Below are 6,308 nucleotides of genomic sequence, written 5' to 3' on the forward strand. Positions count from 1 at the left end.
TAGTTTTTAGAAGGGTAAATCAAGCCTCTTACACAGAAGGTATTTGTTAGCAGGGTAAATCAAGCCTCTTACACAGAAGGTAGTTTTTAGAAGGGTAAATCAAGCCTCTTACACAGAAGGTATTTGTTAGAATAAATCAAGCCTCTTACACAGAAGGTAGTTGTTAGAAGGGTAAATCAAGCCTCTTACACAGAAGGTAGTTTTTAGAAGGGTAAATCAAGCCTCTTACACAGAAGGTATTTGTTAGCAGGGTAAATCAAGCCTCTTACACAGAAGGTAGTTTTTAGAAGGGTAAATCAAGCCTCTTACACAGAAGGTATTTGTTAGCAGGGTAAATCAAGCCTCTTACACAGAAGGTATTTGTTAGCAGGGTAAATCAAGCCTCTTACACAGAAGGTATTTGTTAGATGGGTAAATCAAGCCTCTTACACAGAAGGTAGTTTTTAGAAGGGTAAATCAAGCCTCTTACACCACCTGGGCATATATGCAAACATTCTGATTGGCTGTCTAGTTGGTAGTCGAACAGGATTTTTTTTTTTTTTTTTCTTAGGGCTTGTAATTAGCATGTATCAGTTGTAGTGACTCTTGCCAAATGCCTGTGTGGGGGAAGGTAAAGGAAACAAAAAAGATTAGTACACTTGAGAACATACAGAGAAGGGGACCCAAGTTAAAATGTACTCTCTTTCAGTCCAGTGAAAAGACAGTTAAGGGCTGATTTCATTACAGTTTTTTAAACACTAAATAGAATATGTGACTGTTTTATTTATATATACTTTATATAACAGCAGCAGATGCCCTTATTTGTATTTGTATTCTCATATACAGACTGCATTGCAATCCGCCAGACATTTTCACAATGTTTGTTATTCCTGCGGTTTCTCCAGAGCTCCCCGGGAATATTTCTTCTCTTAAAATCTTTAACGTACTTTGAATAGGAGTCACAAGATTTACTTCAGAGGATTCAGCATCAAACAGAAAAAAGAAATGTCATTACCATTCCACATTGTATAGTACGCATGGACTTCATTTATATGTACCGGTTGAGCAGTTAATCCTTGCACTGTTAGATGTATATTGAACAGCGAGAAAACTAACAAAACCAGACAAACCAGTCTAGTATCAAATATCCCACAGAACATGAAAACAAGTAAAGAGACTGACCAGAAATGAATGCATATGAACTCATGGTGGGGCATTTGTCATTTAACCTCTCAATATCTTAAATCATTATCAAAAATAAGCAAAATAATCTAATGAGCAAGCTCTCTCATGAATGTACTGGTGCCCCTAACTACATCAGTTCTGTACACAGTAGATGCAAGCTCTCTCATGAATGTACTGGTGCCTCTAACTACATCAGTTCTGTACACAGTAGATGCAAGCTCTCTCACGAATGTACTGGTGCCTCTAACTACATCAGTTCTGTACACAGTAGATGCAAGCTCTCTCATGAATGTACTGGTGCCCCTAACTACATCAGTTCTGTACACAGCAGATGCAAGCTCTCTCATGAATGTACTGGTGCCCCTAACTACATCAGTTCTGTACACAGTAGATGCAAGCTCTCTCATGAATGTACTGGTGCCTCTAACTACATCAGTTCTGTACACAGTAGATGCAAGCTCTCTCATGAATGTACTGGTGCCTCTAACTACATCAGTTCTGTACACAGCAGATGCAAGCTCTCTCATGAATGTACTGGTGCCCCTAACTACATCAGTTCTGTACACAGTAGATGTTGTACCATTATGGCAGAAAGCTTTTCATTTTCTTGCTCCAAACAGTTAAAGACAAAAGAATTCCTGAGATCTCATGTGCTCTGCAGGGTGCTTGAAAGAAACTCATGTTATAGTAAACATGTGTTCCCTTACAAGAGTTTACCACAGTCACTGTGTAGTTCTTCCATTGGCTCTACTATACATTTACCATCCCTACTCCAGCCCAGTTAAACAAGCGCATTGCTGACTGACCCATTCCCATTAGCATACACTGCAAACTGCCTCATGATAGTGACACTATATCTGTAGGTGTGTGTGTGTGTGTGTGTACTGCATTCATAATGACAAAGCAAAAACAGGATGGAACTTGCAAGCTTATATACAATACAGTGTTCGAATTGGGTGTAGCTTTTAACTCGGTGTACAGTTTGCACTATTTGGGTTCCAGAAAACTGGCAATGTTTTACACCAATAAGAATTAAGAAGTTCATCTGAGTGATTTGTTTCTAGTAGTTAGGACTTTTCCTTTCAGAAATAATGGTGTAAATTGCATAGTTTTGATTTTGTTGTTCAGGTGTAATACACATATCTCTCATTGGATATAAAACCAGCTGACTGTTAAACTCCTCACACTGATGTTGAATAAGCACACCAAGCTCATGTGAAACACACACTGACTGGACTGGGAGACCCACCCGAGACACCTTAATCACCGTATTAAAGTTTCAAAAGCATTCTCAAGACATTTCCCCTTTTTTTTTTTTACATTGACCTCGATTTTTCCCTATTAAAAATAGAAGGTAATTACAACCTCAAGTTATCAGATAATACAACTACTGCTACTACTACTATACTAATAATAATTAAGAAACGAACGGTGTTGTTGCTGTGATTTATATATAAACTGTAGTATCTTACGGTGTAGATCCAGAAGTAGAAAATAATTAAAATAATGTTTTTCTAGGTAGGAATCCAGCCCTCTCCGTTTTAGTTTTGAGTTGACTTTATCTCCTTGTAACAACGTCCTTCCTTTACTAAGAGAAATAATTAAATCCAGCCAAGGTGAAACGTGAATGCCTAGCTGGTAAAATGCCATTAAAAACACACTAGGATCAAAGCCAACTACTGTACATGGATGAGGGCCTTGGGGAACCATTAAATAATTGCACAGATTGGAAGCAACAGGTTATTTAGAAAACGGGAGTCTGCCTGTGTCTGTGATGCTTAGTAACCTTTCTTCAAGAATAATCTGTTTATCTTGTATAAAAACATCCACCCGCTTTGATATACAGTAACACAGCGAGTAATAAAGAATACTGTATCCACAACATTCATATGAGATAACAGAGAGCTGGGTAAAACACGGAAGATTCCCCTGAAGTCATGCATTTTACTCACAGTGGGAAACGTATTGTTTTTAATTCAAATAAAGCTTTATTGGTATCGCAATGAGTACAATTGTACATTCATATTCCATGCGTGGGAGCAGTGCCTCTCTGGGTCCTGAGAGCTTCAATAATACAGCAATGTACCCATAGGCGCCTAACCTATGGGGCAGAAGGGGCACGTGCCCACCCACTTTGAATATGGGGGAGGGGGCAATCTTTATATTTTGCCCCTCAACTTTTTTCGTTCATTATATACACATTATACTATGTTTAACATTGTTTTTGTCATTACAGGTTTAAAATAAAATCTAAAAATTGAAAAGGTGTTTAGAGGATATGCTAAATTTATAAACACTAACAATCAATGCCCCCTACACTAACATATTGGTTTGACCCAAGATATGTGCGCCGTCAGCTAACAATTACAAATGAAAAAAAACAACAACAAAAAAACAACATTGTTTATTAAGTAAATGGCGGGAACGGCAGTCATGAGAGATGAGGTTTTTTTTTTTATTACTACCAAAAACTATTTGGAAAAAGGTAAGGAAGTAGAGACAGTTATTAAAAATGAAATAATAAGTTAGCAGGCTGATGTTGCCGCGGGGCCATGAACGAGTTCAAGTTCAATTCCCACCAAAAACTTTTTTTTTTTTTTTTTTTTAAACTTAGATTAAGTAGTAGTAAAAGTAAATATACCAAGTGGCATTTCAAAATCACAACAGCTGTGTGGTCCAGTGGTTAAAGAAAGGGGCTTGTAACCAGGAGGTCCCCGGTTCAAATCCCACCTCAGCCACTGACTCATTGTGTGACCCTGAGCAAGTCACTTCACCTCCTTGTGCTCCGTCTTTCGGGTGAGACGTAGTTGTAAGTGACTCTGCAGCTGATGCATAGTTCACACACCCTAGTCTCTGTAAGTCGCCATGGATAAAGGCGTCTGCTAAATAAACAAATAATAATACATACTTGCCACCACTTGGGAACTGTTCAACGGGACGCTCGTCAGGGGGAGGGGTGTGATATACGGATCATACACATGGGAGGGGTCACACGCAAAAAACACTATCCTATAATAATAGACGTATCCCCTCAACTCAGCACCACACGACCAGCATGACAGTAAACATAGACACAATGAAGCGCTCTTACCTTTGTATAGCGGTAAGTTAGTGATCAGCAGATGTGTCAGCCGCACGAAGAGCACAGTGTGTGGTTTTCAATAACTCTACTGTGCAGAATAAATGATTTATTTTCCTATGTGTGAATATCAGGACTTTCTTCCTATGCATGTCCGGACCATATAGGGACTGTTGACATGTATGTTTCATATCGAAACGTGTGTACTTGCTAATAATTTAAACTCCCATTCGTTTAATAATAAGCATTTAAGGTACATCATGTCCATAAATTATTCAAAGAATGTTGAAATAAAAAAACAGCTCATTGTTTACAGTTATGTATCCACTGGAACGAGTTCTGCATTGAGCAAAAGATCGAATGAATATTGTTTGCATTTTTATAATCTGTCGTTTAAATGCATTTTTTCAGATTTATTTAGCCTCGTTTAAAACGCTGCTCGGCGTTTGTACAAACACGTCCCTGTCAGCCTTCTGAATTATGACGTCATTATCTTTTCGTTGAGGAAAACACTTGTTTATGTCTGTTAATATTAATCACGTGCTTAAAAAGTTTGCGAAATGCACAGCATTGCTTCATAAATACATCAAATATATATTTTTGTTCAGGTGTATCTGTTGTTGTTATAAAAGGACTGTAGTGCTGGAGTGAGCTTACATAGTCTGAAAAAAAAAGGCTAAAGGCCCTAGCATCAGTGGAGCTCTGCCGCTTAAAGACATAACAATAACCCATTTCAGATAGTTATAATGCTTGCACACCAGCGTACTAGGTAATCCAATGTTATTCATTTCTGTCTAGATGAGTTTGCTGAAGTAAAAAGCAGCCCAAGTCAGTAGTAGAGGAGAAGAGCAGGTGCCTCAACATGAGGGAGAAGAATCTTAGGTAGGGATGGGAATTTAGGTAGTTCAGTAAAAGTAGGTATTGTCAAATGGTTTTGGACACAAAATGACCAGATCTTACAATCTCTCTTTTAAATCAGACCAGGGATTCAATTAACCCAACTTGGTTATATGAAAAAGGGATTAATGTTCAGATTTTATTTCACTGGGCGTGAGCTGGGGGGGAAAGATAAGGCAGAAGAAGCAGCAAGGAGCAGTTAGTAGGACAGAATGTGGTCACCGACTGGGGCCGACGCTGTCGACATCCCAGGGGCGGAGGACCCGGCAACCGGAAAGGATAGGAAAGAGGTCGTCGACTGGGGCCGACGCTGTCGACATCCCAGGGGCGGAGGACCCGGCAACCGGAAACGGGATAGAAAAGAGGTCACCGACTGGGGCCGACGCTGTCGACATCCCAGGGGCGGAGGACCCGGCAACCTGAAACGGGATAGAAAAGAGGTCGTCGACTGGGGCCGACGCTGTCGACATCCCAGGGGCGGAGGACCCGGCAACCTGAAAACACATATGAGGGTTAGACTTGAAAAGCCACCCCTCGGGAGGAGATGAGAGAGGTACCCAGCATTTGAGGCTTATGTAAGGGGCGCTCGTAAAACCCCTGATTGGCCGAGACATCACGCTGCCTGGGACCTGAAAATAAGGACAGAGCATTGAGGTTAGTATAGGACTCGGCACGAGTGACCACGTCCTGAAGAGAGGCAGAATAGAAGAGAGCCTCGAGTGAGATGAGCGCAGGAGCTGCGACAGGACAGAGTTTGGCCGGGGGTCCGCTCTGACTCACGCGGTGAGAACCCCTGAAGGTAAGGGAGGCGGCTGCCTAGCCCTGAGGTCGGGGAAGTGAGCCTCACTTGCCCCCCAAAGGATGGACCCCCGGCACCTACGAAAATTCCCACACCGTGAGACAAACAAGACAGAACATGCCAACGCATAACATAAACAAACAAACAAAAGACCAGAAGGACGAACAAAGGGGGATTAGTAAATTTGTTAATGGGATGTGACTGTGTATACCTGACTATGTGTATACCTGCCGCTCAGTGGAGAGGAAAAAAACCCTCGAAGCGAATTTAGGGGAAAACCTCAGGTGGCCCCGGCGAACAGGTAGCCCCCACTCCGGGCATGCTAGCAATTTTAAAATGGGCTGCTGCTATATCGAAGGGAGATGAATG

The sequence above is a fragment of the Acipenser ruthenus genome, chromosome 2 (assembly GCF_902713425.1).
Source record: "Acipenser ruthenus chromosome 2, fAciRut3.2 maternal haplotype, whole genome shotgun sequence".
NCBI lineage: Eukaryota > Metazoa > Chordata > Actinopteri > Acipenseriformes > Acipenseridae > Acipenser > Acipenser ruthenus.